This window comes from Ornithorhynchus anatinus, chromosome 17 (assembly GCF_004115215.2).
Source record: "Ornithorhynchus anatinus isolate Pmale09 chromosome 17, mOrnAna1.pri.v4, whole genome shotgun sequence".
Lineage (NCBI taxonomy): Eukaryota > Metazoa > Chordata > Mammalia > Monotremata > Ornithorhynchidae > Ornithorhynchus > Ornithorhynchus anatinus.
In genome coordinates, this window is record NC_041744.1 from 35,657,863 (window position 1) to 35,673,473 (window position 15,611).

At 43.8% G+C, this 15,611-nt stretch overlaps 1 long non-coding RNA gene and 1 other non-coding gene across 2 annotated transcripts in view; one reads left to right on the plus strand and one right to left on the minus strand.

The window, feature by feature from the left end:
• Positions 1–1,798: 1,798 nt before the first annotated feature.
• LOC114818142 lies at positions 1,799–1,936 on the plus strand. The gene has a single exon (XR_003765963.1). It is a non-coding gene; the product is annotated as a small nucleolar RNA SNORA7 (small nucleolar RNA).
• A 4,656-nt stretch (positions 1,937–6,592) lies between these two features.
• LOC120638934 overlaps positions 6,593–15,611 on the minus strand; it is a 47,695-nt gene continuing 38,676 nt past the window's right edge. The window contains exons 2-3 of the long non-coding RNA XR_005660989.1: positions 6,929–7,018; positions 6,593–6,622 (exon numbers count right to left, since the gene is read on the minus strand). This is a non-coding gene — a long non-coding RNA (uncharacterized LOC120638934). The remainder of the gene's footprint in view (positions 6,623–6,928; positions 7,019–15,611) is intronic.

The following is a 15,611-nucleotide window of genomic DNA, read 5'->3' on the forward strand; positions in this document are numbered from 1 at the left end:
CTCGAGACGGCACCTAGTTAAGGGACAGCAGCTGGGATGGGGGAAAAACCTAGTCTAATTTGACAAACAGGCTGGCATGATTTAAAAAACACCAATCAATCAATCGATCATGTTCGTTGAGCGCTTACTGTGTGCAGATCACTGTACTGATTGCTTAGGAGAGTACATCGCAGTGTAGCAGACACGTTCCCTCGCTTCAGATTCATCTGTGAAATGGGTATGCACAGATACGATTTCACAGAGACGGGGAAGCAGCGTGGCTCAGTGGAAAGAGCCTGGGCTTCGGAGTCGGAGGTCATGGGTTCGACTCCCGGCTCTGCCACTTGTCAGCTGTGTGACTGTGGGCGAGTCGCTTCACTTCTCTGTGCCTCAATGACCTCATCTGTAAAATGGGGATTAACTGTGAGCCTCACGTGCGACAACCTGATTACCCTGTATCTACCCCAGCGCTTAGAACAGTGGTCTGCACATAGTAAGCGCTTAACAAATTCCAACATTATTATTATTATTATTCAATATCCGTTCTCCATTCTACTTAGACTGTGAGCCCCATGTGGGGCACAGGCTGTGTCCGACCTCCCCCTCTAGACTGTAAGCTCATTGTGGGCATGGAATGTGTCTGTTTGTTATAATGTACTCTCCCAAGTGCTTAATACAGTGCTCTGCACACAGTAAGCACTCAAATATGATCGACTGACTGAATAAATTGTATATATCTAGGGCTTAGAACACAGCTTCACACACAAATGCACGCACGCACACACTTAAATACCATAATTACTATTTAAAAAATGCAAGTGCCTCATCCAGATAGAAACTGTATTTTTTAATAGTATTTAAGTGCTTTCCGAAGTTCAAATACCATTAAAAACAAAGATAAAAATCCCCAAATCCCCTTAACCCATTCTCAACCGATTCCAACACAAGGCTATGCTTTCTTATACTCTTGTTACAGTTAGCAGCTGCAAGCATATAATGTGATTAATATAGCTCTAACTACTGTAACATGTAAATGCAAATTAGGGATCCATTCCTCGCTAACCCACTTAAAAGGTGATTATAAATATTTACAAAACCTTAAGCTTGAAATCCGCCTGTACATCTTCCAAGTGAGACAAAGCGGCTGAAATGCGTTTCTGCCTTCCTGTAGGGTTGGCTATTTAGCATTTGTCTTAGTCAAGGCATCAGAAGCAATACATTCCATGATTCTGCTAGGATCATCGTGTGGTTAGAATATAATAATAATAATAATGTTGGTATTTGTTAAGCGCTTACTATGTACTGTTCTAAGGGTTGGGGTAGACATAGGGGAATCAGGTTGTCCCACGTGGGGTTCACAGTCTTAATCCCCATTTTACAGATGAGGGAACTGAGGCACGGAGAAGTTAAGTGACTTGCCCACAGTCACACAGCTGACAAGTGGCAGATCCGGGATTCGAAACCATGACCTCTGACTCCAAAGCCCGTGCTCTTTCCACTGAGCCACAAAATAGTGACAGACAGAGGCTCTCCCAATTTACACCTAGCCACTATAGACTTACTTTGCGTCCATGTAGTCTACGCTGCCTTGTAAACATGCTGGGGTCTTCATAGTCCTTGGAAATCTGTATGGAAGATATTAGTCGGTCAATCTCATTTATTCAATCAATTTGTAGAGCACTGAGTGCAAAGCACTGTACTAAGGCTTGGGAGAGTATACATTTCCTGCCCACAGCGAGCTTACAGTCTAGAGGGGGAGACAGATATTAATAGAAATAAATATATAAATAAATAAATTACAGGTATATACAGAAATGCTCCCCTCTCAGAGTCGCACCCGGAGAGTTTCCAGTACTCTACCAGTCACAACTTCAGGAGGGAGAGTCAAGCAGTGGCCTACCCGTTCCGTTCCTAGCTCGGCCAGTGGCTAGTGAGTGGAAGGCAATCTGCTACAAGTCAAAACTCACCTGTTCTGGGCAGCAGCGGCATGGAAGACAGTCAAGGGCAGAGGCTCGTTTACTGCTCAGTAGGAGACAATGGTAAACCACTTCCGTAGCTTTACCAAGAAAACTCTACGGATACACTACCAGAACAACTGTAGATGGAAGTCGGGGTTTCTGGGAGAGACGTATCTACGGCGTCGCTATGGGTCGGACAAGGCTCGACAGCATGACACCATCGAAAGTGCTGTGGGGCACTTAGATTAATCAGTCAATCTCATTTATTCATTGATTCATTCAATCTTATTTATTTATTGAGCTCTTATTGTGTGCAGAGCACCGTGGTAAGCACTTAAGAGACAATACAATAATATAGAAGACACATCCCCTGCCCACAAAGATCTTACAGTCTCGATTATTGCATTAGAACAACTAAATGACAATCATGAAGCTTATTACAGTCCAGAAGGGAAGAGTCTGTGAAATAATCTTGATTGTGAGATCCTTCAGGGCAAGGATCGCGTCCACCAATTCTATTGACTTGATAGTCTCACAGAAGCAGCACGGCTTAGAGGAAAGACCGCAGGATTAGGAATCAGAGGAGCTGGGTTCTAATCTCAGCTTCTCCACTTGCCTGCTGCGTGATCTTGGTTAAGTCACTTCACTTCTCCGTGTCTCAGTTCTCTCCTCTGAAAGAACGGGGATTGTTTGCCTCTTTGCCTAAGAGACCATGGGAACCGATCATCTGGTATTTACCCCAGCACTTAGTAAAGTGTTTGGAACAGAGTAAGCACTTCAGGAATACCACAATTATTATTAACATTATTATTATTAATCTCTCAAGCACTTTGTAAAGTGCTCTGCACAAAGTAAGTGCCCCAGAATTACCTTTAATTGAATGATTAACTGATTGATGATTGAGAAAGGATGGTTTGGGCATAACATAGCTTTCAAAACTAATTCTTTATATATATATTTGTATATATATATATATTTATATAATATGAAGCAGTTCCAGATATTTGCTAAGCACTTACTATGCCTGATCTCCCCTCAGGGTTGCACCAGGAGAGCCTCCAGTACTCTACTAGTCTCAGCTACGGGAGGGAGAGTCAAGCAGAGGCCTATCCATTCCATTCTTAAGTTGGACGGTGGCTAGCGAGTGGAAGGTAATCTGCTACACGTCAAAACTCACCCGTGCTGGGCAGAAGCGGCACTGGAGTGAGTTGAGGGTGGAGACTCAAGTTTACTGCACGGAAGGAGACAATGGTAAACAACTTCTGTTTTTTTTTACCAGGAAAACTCTATGGATCCACTACCGCAACGATTGCAGAGGGAGAGCGGGCGTTCTGGGAGAGATGTGTCCATGGTGCGGCTGTGGGTCGGAAACGGCATAAGACAAGACTGTGCCTGAAGTACTGTTCGAAGGACTGAGATAGGTACAAGATAATTAGGTTGGACACAGTCTCTCTCTCCTCTGGGGCTCACAGTCTATGAAGGCAGGAGAAGAGGTAAGTCTCCATTTTTCAGATGAGGAAACTGAGGCACAAAAGTGACATGACACAGAAGACAAGTGAAGGAGCCAGGGTTAGAATCTAGGCCTCTTGATTCCCGGACCGACGCTTCTTCCACTAGTACTCATTGCTCCTAATCTGTAAGCTCCTAATGGGCAGGGTCGTGTCTCTCTATCGCATTGTACTCTCCCAAATGCTTAGTACAGTGCTAAGCTCACGGAAAACACTCAATAAATACCAATGATAGATTGATTGATTGAGAAAAGAGGAGGAAACAGAGGCCAAAACATGAGTGAAGGTCTGAAGTATTGGAAGTATTGATACAACCCAACTAGAAGCAATTATATCAAAAAGTTACTTAGCCTCCTAACCTACTCTATTTCTTTGAGTGCATATTTATTAAGTGATTACTGTGCGCTGGGCACTGTTCTAAGTGCTGGGGTACTTACAAAGTAATCAGGTTGGACACAGTCCATGTCCCATATGGGGCTCACCATCTGAATATCCATTTTACAGATGAAATAACTGAGGCACAGAGAAGTTCATTCATTATCAATGGAATGAATAGAGAAACAATGGAATGGAACAGAGAAATGTTTGCAGTTTGGGATTTTCCAGTTAGGTGGGTACCATTTGTTAGTCACTGTATCTAAAACAATAATACAAAAAGCAGTGTCACCTAATGGATAGGCCTGGGAATCAGAAGGACCTAGGTTCTAATTCTGACTCTGCCATCCATCTGCTGTGTGACCTTGGACAAGTCACTTCACTTTGCCTCAGTTTCTTCATCTGTAAAATGAGGATCAAGACTGTGAGCCCTATGTGTGTACAACCCGATTATCTTACATGCACCCTAGCGCTTAGTAGAGTGCCTGAGACATAGTAAATGCTTAACAAATACCATAATAACAAAATCTGTCCTGTGTTTACAGATATGCTCTAGGTAGGTCATCATATAGGACGTCACATAGGAATTATGTCCAGTTCTGTTTTAGCTCTCGGATGGGTTTAGGGTCAAACGCTGCACATCAAATATTCTGGACATCAATAAGGTGATTTGTTTTTGTCCAGGTGGGACTTTCCTGGCTCTCTCAGAGGTCCTAAGGAAAGCCTGAAAGGGCTGAAACATCCTCGGGAAAATCCAAAATGGCATCAGAGAAGAAAGTTCAAGTGAGCATCCCGGTCATTTTCTCCAAGGTGAAGCCCTTGATTTGTTAGCACATTAACCTAAAATCAATTTCAGAAGCTCTAGCTGAAGAGGTACACCATCTCGATTCCTAAATCAATACGATTTAATGAAGTGTCGTGCTTGAAATAACATGGCAATATCACAGAGGGAACTTAGGCTGGAGGTACTGAACCTATCTCTGTAGATAGAAAGCAGAGCAATACATAATGATATAGATGTCTGTGGACAGGTGTGGAAACATGAACAATGAATCGGATAGACGCTGTCAGGTACCGTACTTCCAGGGCGTGGACAATCCCAAAGATCGTAACTTTAAAGGAACGTGTTCTAACATCCAACGTGTTCTGCTACTTAGAAGATGGCTAACTTCCTTCTTGGAAGAGCAGCAATGGTACGGAATGGGAGGGAGTTTGATGCTGGAGTTTTACTTATCTCTCCGAGGCTCAAAGAAAATACGGCACAGTGTTACGTACAGATCTATCCGCTCTGTTTCTCCCCCTACCCGCAATTGATTTTAGTGTCTGTGTCCTTGGCTAGATTCTAAGACCCATGTGGGTAGGGATCCTTTTTTTTTTTTCTTTTATGGTATTTGTTAAGTGCTTACTATATTATATGCCAGGCACTGTACTAAGTGCTACAAGGTAGGTAGGTTGGACACAGTCCACGTCCCACGTGGGGTCACAGTCATAATCCTCATTTTACAGATGAGGTAATTGAACCAAGGGGACTTAAGTGACTTGCCCAAGGTCACAAAGCTGACAGGTGGCTGAAGTAGGATTAGAACACAATCCTTCTGACTCCCAAGCCTGGGTTCTAGCCACTTACCAATGCTGCTTCTCATCCCATCTCCTAACTCTACTGTACTTTATTTTTTTAAGTGCATATTTGTTAAGCGCTTACTGTGTGCCGGGCACTGTGCTGGGGTAGATACAAAGCAGTCGAATTGGACACAGTCCATGTTCCATATGGGATTCACAATCTTAATCCCCATTTTAAAAACGAAATAACAGGCATAGAGAAGTTGATTCATTCATTCAGTCATATTTACTGAGCGTACTAAGACTTGGAAAGTGCAATACAGCAATAAAGGGAGACAATCCCTGCCCACAATGGGCTCACAGTCAAGAGGGATCTACAGAAGACTAGAGAAGTTGAGTGACTTGCCCAAGGTCACACAGCAGACGAGCTGGGATTAGAACCCAGGTCCTTCTGACTGCATGGTCCGCACTCTATCCACTAGGCCATGCTGCTTCTGTCCTCTCCCAAAGTGTTTAGCACAGTGTTCGCCTCAGAGTGATCATTCAATGAATTTGATTGATTCGCTGATGGTCTTGATTCCAAAATGGAATTAGAGGAGATGGTTTAACGTTATTTAAACACCGTACTACACACAGAGGTAAGTTAATGTTGGCCATGAACCTCTTGAAAAAGACCTGGGTCCATATATTTTAAATAACACTCATATGGGACACGCATAAATGATAGCCATGTGAAATAGATAGATATCTAGAAAATAGAGAAGCAGCATGACCTAGTGGAAAGAGCACGGGCTTGGGAGTCAGGGGAACTGAGTTCTATTCCCGGGTCTGCCACCTGCTTGCTGACTTATCTTGGGCAAGTCACTGTGCCTCGGTTTTCTGATATGTAAAATGAGGCTTCCCCTCTCAGATGGCACCTGGAGAATTTCCAGTACCCTACCAGTCTCGACTATGGGAAGGAGAGTCAAGCAGAGGCATATTCATTCCATTCCTAGCTTGGCCAGTGGCTAACCAGTGGAAGGCCACCTGCTACAAGTCAAAACTCACCTGTGCTGGGCAGCAGCGGCATGGGGGAGAGTCAAGGGCGGAGACTCAAGTTTACCATGTGGAAGAAGGCAATGGTAAACCACTTCCTTATTTTTACCAAGAAAACTCTATGAATCCACTACCGGAATAATTGCAGATGGAGGTGAGGCGTTCCGGGAGAGATGTGTCCACGGCGTCGCTATGGGTCAGAGACGACTCAACAGCATAAGACAAGAAAATAAGGGTTAAGTATTTGATCTCCCTCCTTCTTACTTGCGCGTCTCTTGTGGGACAGCGACTTTGTCCAACCTGAGTTTCTTGCATCTACCCCATCCCTCAGCACTATGCTTAGCACATAATAAATGCTAAATACCAAAATTATTCTTACTATTTTTAGTGCTTAGTGGATGGAAATAGTGAGATCTAATCCAGGCATATCAGTTTGACTGAAAATGCCATGAACTCCCAACACTTCATTCCATATCGTATTTACGAAAAGACTGGGCTTCGTTTATCACTTACCAAGGAGATGTGTTCACCACTTCCAATGCCTGTTTGTGTTTTCATCTGTGTTCTAGAGGATGGGTTCCTAAACCTGCAAGTAAACGAATCCTGCAGCAAAGTGGATCAAAGCAGAAAAGAACAAACACCATCCGTTGCTGGAACTGTTCAAGATGCCCATAGGGTTGGGAAAAGGAGGGGAGAATGCTTTGATGCTTTGCATAATTCTATGTCACTGTTTCACATCTGGTCCTCTTTTTGAATCAAATTGACAAGTACCCGTTGATCAGATGTCCCAAACACAGGCTTTTTTAATGGTATTTAAGGTCTTACTATATACCAGGCACTGTTCTAAGCCCTCCAGTAGATACAAGCTAATCAGGTCAGACACAGTCTATGTCCCGCATGGAATTTACAGTCTCAGTCTCTATTTTTCGGATGGGGCAACTGAGGCACAGAGAAGAGAAATGATTTGCCCAAGGTCACACAGCGGGCAAGTGTAGGAACTGGGATTAGAACCCAGGTCCTTCTGACTCCCAGGTCCGAGTTCTATCCACTAGACCATCCTGTATTTTCTAGGAGGTTTTGAATAGTGCCCAAGAGGCCCAGCAAAAGGGTCTGCCTAAGCCCTAAAATTCCCACTCGGCAAAACAGTTTGCTAATGTGGTAGATTATTACCCGGATTATGGGCTCATCTTGTCCACTTCAAAGGGAATTCTCAGCCTCCTCCTCATCATATCACCTTGCACTTACATAGCACTTTACTTCTTAAGAGCTTTCTCACCTACCACTGGGAGACTCTCTGGACCAGACTGAGTGATTTAAGGGTTTGCAAAAATGGGCAAGGCCCCCCATCTTTATCCTCAATGGCAAATGTCATTTGCACTCTTTAAGAGCCCTCACTCTGCCTTGCCAGGTGACCCTTTTTGCAAAGCTGAGAGATAATTTATAGAGAAGCATATTTCCAGGAGGCTGTTGGATTCTCAAAGTAATGCATCCTGGAAAGGTTAAGTTCCAAGTGTCGAGATCCTTGCCTGGAAGGGTCTTGAGGGACTCCAGGCAGTTGGCCTGATGCCGGTATTATCGTCCAGAAGCGACATCTCTCAGGCAAAGCCCAGGAGCTATCATGGATCAGAGATCAGAAATCAGTCCAAGAACACCCAGGGAAGCTAGTAAGGTCAAAATCCAGGAGATAACTAATCCAGGAGAAGCAGCGTGGCCTAGTGACGACGACAGAACACTGGCCTGGGAGTCAAGGGGATGGGTTCTAATCTCGGCTCCACCACTCATCTGTTTTGTGACCTTGGACGAGTCACTTTGCTTCTCTGGGCCTCAGTTGCCTCATCTGTAAAATGGGGATTAAGACTGTGAGACCCATGAGGTACAGGGACTGTGTCCAAACTGATAAACTTATATCTATCCCAGTGCTTAGTAGAGTGCCTGGCACACAGTATGTTTTCCAAATGCCAAAAATAATAAAATTGATTGATCCATCAGTGATATTTATTAAGCCCTTTCTGTGGAAGCACTTGGGAAAATACAATATAGAGGAGTGGGTAGACACACACCTCACCCAAAAGGAGCTAAGAATTTCAAAGGGGAGTCAGACATTAATGTAATTTCAGATGGGGAAAATGGCAGAATGGAAGGATATGTGAATAAGTGTTTGGGGCTGAGGATAGGGTGAATGTCAAGTGTTTTAGGGTACAGATCTGAGTGCCAAGGCAATGGAGAGAGGAGGACAGGTGGGGAAAGGAGGGCTTAGTCAAGGAAGGTCATTTAGAAGAGACATGATTTTAGAAGAGCTTGAGAGTGGGGAGAATGATGCACTGTCAGATATGAAGAGGGAGGGAATTCCAGGCCAGAGGGCAAGAGATTGGCAGTGGAGAAGATGAGGTGAAGTTAGAGTGTAAAAGTGGGCATGAGAGGAACTGAGTGTATGGACTGGGTTCTAGTAGGAGAACAGCTGGTTAAGGTAGCAGGGAGGGAGGGAGTTAGTTAAGTACCTTAAAACTGCCATGATTCCAGGGACAGTGTAGGGATCAAAAAACAGAGTAGAAAGAATATCGATTCTTTTGAAATGTGGTGTTGGAGAAGGCTTTTGCAAATACCATGGACTGCCCAAAAACAAATAGATTCTGTAGCAAATTAAGCCAAAGTGGTCTTTGGAAGGCCAAATGACTCGACTTAGACTAGCATATTTTGGACACATAATCAGGAGAACTAATTCTCTGGAGAAGACACTAATGCTAGGAAAAGTCCAGGGAAAATGGGGAAGAGGCAGACCAGCGGCTAGATGGCTAGAGACCCTAACAATGATAACGGTAGAACCGGAAGAAAGGTTCTGGAGAAAGTATATCCATGGAGTCGCTATGAATCGGAAATGACTTGATGGCACTTAATAATAAGTGCTTAACAAATACCATTAAAAAAAACTGAAGGGGAGGAAGTATAGTGAAGCAAAACAATCCCTGCTGGGTCAACATATATAATTTACCCTACAGTCAGGGTGATTTGGGGCTTTCCAGGCATTGAATGTAAGCTCCTTGTGAGTTGGATTACCACCTCTATTGTATTGCCCTCTCCTGAGCACTTAGTACAGTCCTGTGCACAAAGTAAGCGCTCAATACATATAACTGATTGATTGATTTAATCGTGCAGTTTTGCTTGGTGCCACAGACCTGTCGATCTCAGGGAATAAACTGCAACCAGAAAAAAAGCGAGAGAGTATATTTAGGGTTTGTGGCAAGCAAATGACCACAAATACTTCTGAAAGCAAATATTTCAGAGTCAGCGTTTTAACCAGACAGATAAAATCTGATGGCACCATTTGTTAACCTCTTTCCTAATATTATCATTTAGGGAACATTTTCCTAGGTAACTAGATTAGCCAATATAAAAGCTCAGTTGAATTCCCTAGGGCAAAATGTCAAATTGACCTCAGTGGGTTACTCTGTAAGGGCTGTCTCAAGTCACAGTCCCCGGCATAATTAGGATCTCCTCACTAAAGAAAGGATCTCCAAATGTGAAAGACAACCGTCTCCCTCCTCTTCTTCCTTCTGTCTCTTTCTCCTTCTCCAGAAAACGACTCAGAGAAAGACAGTAGCGGGGCGAGTTCTGACACGGAATCCATCAGAAATGTGAATTTCGAATCTAAACTCTAGGGAAATAGAAGTGCTCTCCATTCTAAATGCTCATTTTTCAGCTGGCTTGTTAGGTTGTTACAGAGTTTGGAAACAGCTGGCTTGTATTCAGATGGGTTTGGAAAGACCCCTGGGATTTTACGGAAGATTTTCCTCTCCCCAGAGAGGAGAGGAAGTGGGTGGATGCTCCATTTCAAATCTGAGAATGGCTTCAGATGGCACGTTTTGCCCAAGTTGAAAAACTTCTGTCATCACTGTGTGTCATTTTGTTCACTAGAATATCCAACCAGATGTTATAAACTGTGAGCAGTCAGAGAGCAGAGACATAAAAAGCTGTCTACTCTTGAAGAAGCAACGAAGTGCAAAAAGTTTTAAAAATCTTTATATTAATTATGGCAGTGGTTAAGCATTTACTATGTGCCAAGCACTGTTCTAAACACCAGGGTAGATACAAGTTTATCAGGTTGGACACAGACCCCGTCCCACATGGGGCTCACAGTCCAGACAGGGAGTGAGGAGGATTTAATCTCCGTTTTACAGATGAGGAAACTGAGAAGTGAAGTGATTTGCCCAAGGTCACACGGCAGACAAGTGGCAAAGCCTGACTTAGAAGGCAGGTCCTCTGACTCCCAGGCCCGGGCTTTTTGCCCCAAGCCTCGCTGCTTCTCAGTTTTGAATTCTTCCTTCCCATCTTTTCCCCAGAGCAATGCTGTCCTCCAAAATGATTGTTTCCCCGTGAAAGGTCTAGATAGCATCCTTGTCACATTCTCATTTGGGACTTTGATCACATTTCCGAAGCTGGTTTGAACCTCCACTCCCTTCCCGGTGTCAAAGGTCATGAAATACAGACTAACTCATCCGTTTATCAGCTAGGGCAGGAGCAATAGTGAGTTCAAACTGGAAATGAGGGGAGCTTCAGAAACCAATGGAAACCTTTATGGATGGCACTAGGCTGCTAAAATGATTTCATGCGATCCGTGATCGAGCCGTACATGGGACCAATTTAATGGCCAGGGAAACAGGATTGTGAGGAAAATTGGTAGAACTGTATGCACAGATGGAGCAGAATGCTTTTCTTTTTATGACGGCATTGGATGCAAGTCAGAAATACATATATTCCCAATAGTACTGCAATAACTACACAAGAGGACTCTTTTTAGTGTTTTGAATGCTACTGGGAGATGGATGAAATGATACTTCAGAATCCCTCAATTTATCTGTGCATTTCTAGAGCACTTATCACTGCAATGCATTTTAGAATAACCCAGCTATTCTGTAAGGGAGTAGAGAGAAGGAAAGATTGGACAGGCTTAGGTCTAGGCTGAACCGACCAAGCCTCTTTAGTCAGCTGAGAGGAGACATGATCAAAGTCTACAAAACCTTGAAGAGGGTGGACAGGGCAATTCAAAATTAGTACTCTTCAAATCCCACCCTGTCCAGGGACACATGGAGATCTGATGTCTCCTTGATGTGTCCCCCTTTTGGTCCTCTAATGCCTGCCTAATCACTGTATCTCGATCTCCTCTATCTCACCACCGACCTCTCACCCATGTCTTTCCCCGCTGGCCTGGAATGTCCTCCCTCTTCATAATAATAATAATAATGTTGGTATTTGTTAAGCGCTTACTATATGCCGAGCACTGTTCTAAGCGCTGGGGTAGACACAGGGGAATCAGGTTGTCCCACGTGGGGCTCACAGTCTTCATCCCCATTTTACAGATGAGGTAACTGAGGCACAGAGAAGTGAAGTGACTTGCCCAAGGTCACACAGCAGACAAGTGGCAGAGCTGGAATTCGAACTCATGACCTCTGACTCCAAAGCCCGTGCTCTTTCCACTGAGCCACGCTGCTTCTTCATATCTGACAGACGATTTCGCACCTCACCTTGAAAGACTTATTAAAACCACATCTCCTCCAAGAGGCCTTCCCAGACTAAGCCCTCACTTCCTCTTTCCCACTCCCTTCTGCATCGCCCTTACACTTGGATTTTCAGCCTTTTTCACCCCTCCCTCAGCCCCACAGCACTTATGTCATATCCACAATATATGTATTTATTAATGTCATCTCCCCCTCTAGTCTGGAAGCTCGTTGCAGGGAGAGTCTACCTACTCTGTTATGTTGCACTCTCCTAAGCACTTAGCACAGTGCTTAATAAATACAACTGAATGAATGAATGAAAAAGAGACAGGTACTGTTGGAGACAGTCTTATCAGTGCAGCGAGAAAGTATCATTATCGGCCTAGTGTGTAACAGAATCAGGCGCACTGGCCTGCAGAGATTAGATTTCACTGACAGAAAGTTGACCTTCAAAAGATAGAGATCACTTTCTCTCTCTCTCTCCATTCACACCCCCGTATACACGGACACTCATACATAATAATAATAATAATAATGTCGGTATTTGTTAAGCGCTTACTCTGTGCCGAGCACTGTTCTAAGCGCTGGGGTAGACACAGGGGAATCAGGTTGTCCCACGTGGGCCTCACAGTCTTCATCCCCATTTTACAGATGAGATAACTGAGGCACCGAGAAGTTCAGTGACTTGCCCAAAGTCACACAGCTGACAAGTGGCAGAGCCGGGGTTCGAACCCATGACCTCTGACTCCAAAGCCCGGGCTCTATCCACTGAGCCACGCTGCTTCTCAATGTCAGTCAGTCAGTTCAGCGGCTCATACGTGTCAGTTCAGCGGTTCTATTCCAAAGACTCGCTGTGCTTTCCTCTAGTCACATGCCTCCCTCCAACTGTTAGGTGGACTTAATCACTCTCTCTATTCTACTAATTATTAAGCTTTATTTAAGGCTTGTTGGCATTTTTGGAAACAGTCGGCAGCAGAACCGACACAAGTCGATTTATAAAAAAGGATAAATCTTGACAAAACAGTGTACGGCAGTTCAATTAACCTGCTTCAGGGGAGCCTAATGTAATTGCTGGAACACAATCACTCCCTAGAAGGTTATATGATTTGAGGCTAACTTTATTATCCAAGGGTAAGTGCCTCCTTGCTAGCTGTTCCTTTGGCAACTAAATTAAATCCGCAGCCAGCCAACCAAATTGCATTGCATGAATTATCAAACAAAAAGGCCATTTGTTAGCTGGTTCCAAATGAGAGAAATATAAAGCTTATGGAAGCCAAAGATGTGTTAGTGCAACGCTTAGTACAGCGCCTGGCACATAGTAAGCGCTTAACAGATACTACAATTATTGTTAGTTGATTTGTTAACCAAATCATACCTGCCACACATGGAAGAATAGTAGTCAATGTGTCGTAGCTCCACGTGGGCAGAGAACGCGTCTACCAACTCTGTTATTTTGTGATGTTCTCGCAAGCTCAGAATACAGTCATCTGCACACAGTAAGTGCTCAATAAATACCACTGATTGACTGAAAAAATGTTTTAATTTTACAAAGTTAGTTATGGAATTTATTAAGCATCTACTAGACGACTTTGTCAAGTCTAAGTTGGTGGGTGGGGGGGATATAAACCATTGGGGTAACTGGTTTTCCTAGGAACCACTACTCTCACTTTATATAACCATTGTTCCCCCTTCCCTGTTGACCTCAGTGGACTCCCAAGCCGGAGGTTGACCAGGACGAAGTCACTTCAACGTCCCTTGATTTCCTCCTTTGTACTGCCCCAAGTGTTTAGTACAGTGCTCTGCAAACAGTAAGTACTCAATAAATACCTCTAATTGATCGCTGTGTTCCAAGTACCGTGCTAAGTGCTAGAGTGGATGCAAATAGAACAGATCAGACGTGGTCCCTGTCCCCCATGGGGGTCGCAGTCTAAGTGGGGACAAACCGATAAAAGACCCCAACAACACTCAGGCAATCGATCCTATTTGAGTGCTTGCCAAGTGCAGGGCACTGTATTAAACTCTTGGGAGAGTACAACACAGCAATATATCAGACGGGTTTCCTGCCCGCAACGAGCTTACGGTCTAGAGGGGGAGAATAACAACAGAGCCCAGATCGATCGATCGATCAATAAATCAATGATATTTACTGAGCACTTGCTCTGTACGGAGCACGGTACTAGGCCTATGGAAGAGTACAATACAACAAAATTAGCAGACACCTCCCCTGCCCATAACGAGTTTACAGTCTAATAACAAGCTTACAGTCTAAGCTCAGACTTATGACCAGATGGCTTCTCGAGGGCAGGGATCACGTCTGCCAACTCTACTGAATTGGATTGGATCGATTTATTCCAACTCAACGGAAACCCATTTAATACAGCTCTATTCCCAGAGCAGACACCTCGCCGTCTTCGAAAAAAGGATGTCTTTACACTGATGAGCAATTTACTTTCGAGGGATAGATCTCTCGTCTAAAGCTTTAATCACCAAACAGACAGAAAAATTCAGAGAAAGGCAAAAAGAAATCACCCAACTTTATAAGCTATAGAAAAAGGGATACCGTCACATAGAAAAGACTCAATGGGGCCTGAGAGACAAAATCTGGTTTAGTTAAAACTGACGCCATGGCCTGCTTCTAGAAATATTTTCCACCATGGAGCTTTAAATTTACTTCCATTCCCATGATCTACTATTGAAATGTGACAGGGCATTTCACACCTTGTTAGGCTATGTCTTGAGTATCTGCATTTTTCAAAGGTTATAGACTGTGTAATCGGATGGGACTCATGATTTAAGTTCTGTGACTGGGTAGCTCACTCTTGCATTTAACAATCGGAAACATAAAAGGATTTGCAAACAGCTGCTGGGTCCCGAAGTCAAACGGATGTCCGAGATCTCAAATCAGAGTTGAAAAGCCAGACTAGATTGGTGGTTTGGCCCCCAAATATTGCCCTGGATGGCAGTAGCGTAATAATAGTAATAGTAATTGTGATATGTGTTTAGTTTTCACTAGGTGCCAAGCACTGTACCAAGTCCTGAAATAAAAACAAGATAATCAGGTTGGCTCCAGTCCTTTTCCTAAAGGTGGCTCACAAGCTAGTGGGATGTAGAACAAGGGTCTGAATTTCCATTTTATAGATTCAGAGACTGAGGCAGAGGGAAGTTAAGTGATTGCCCAAGCAGGCAAGTGATTAGAACTCAGGACCTGTGGCTCTCAGGCCTGTTCTTCTCATGTTATTCACTCCTCACAGTGGAAACTGTCTTTGAGTTAGGCTGTGGTTGGTTATACCAACTACCTTTCAGACACTGTGCATTACCAGTTACTACTTAATTACTTGTCCTGTTGACGACCCTCCATGCCATCCCATCATCGTGGTGTAAAAAGGAAGGTGGCATTTGCTCTCTGACAACCTGTCAAAGGAACATCAACCCGAGCACATGTCACGGTCAACAGTTCAAAGAGCGATTGTTTCTTGAGAAACCACACGGACCCAGGCGGAAAATGAAGCTCATGAATGACATACGGGTCAGATTACCTGAAAATCATCTGGATAATCAGTGAAGCAAAGAATTGCATCTAATGGTTCACTGGTAGGGCACACCTGTACGGGTTTCATTTTGAATCTAGCCTCTCCAGAACATTCATCATAGCTATTGGATAATAATGATGGGATTTATTAAGCACTTACTAGATGTTAATAATA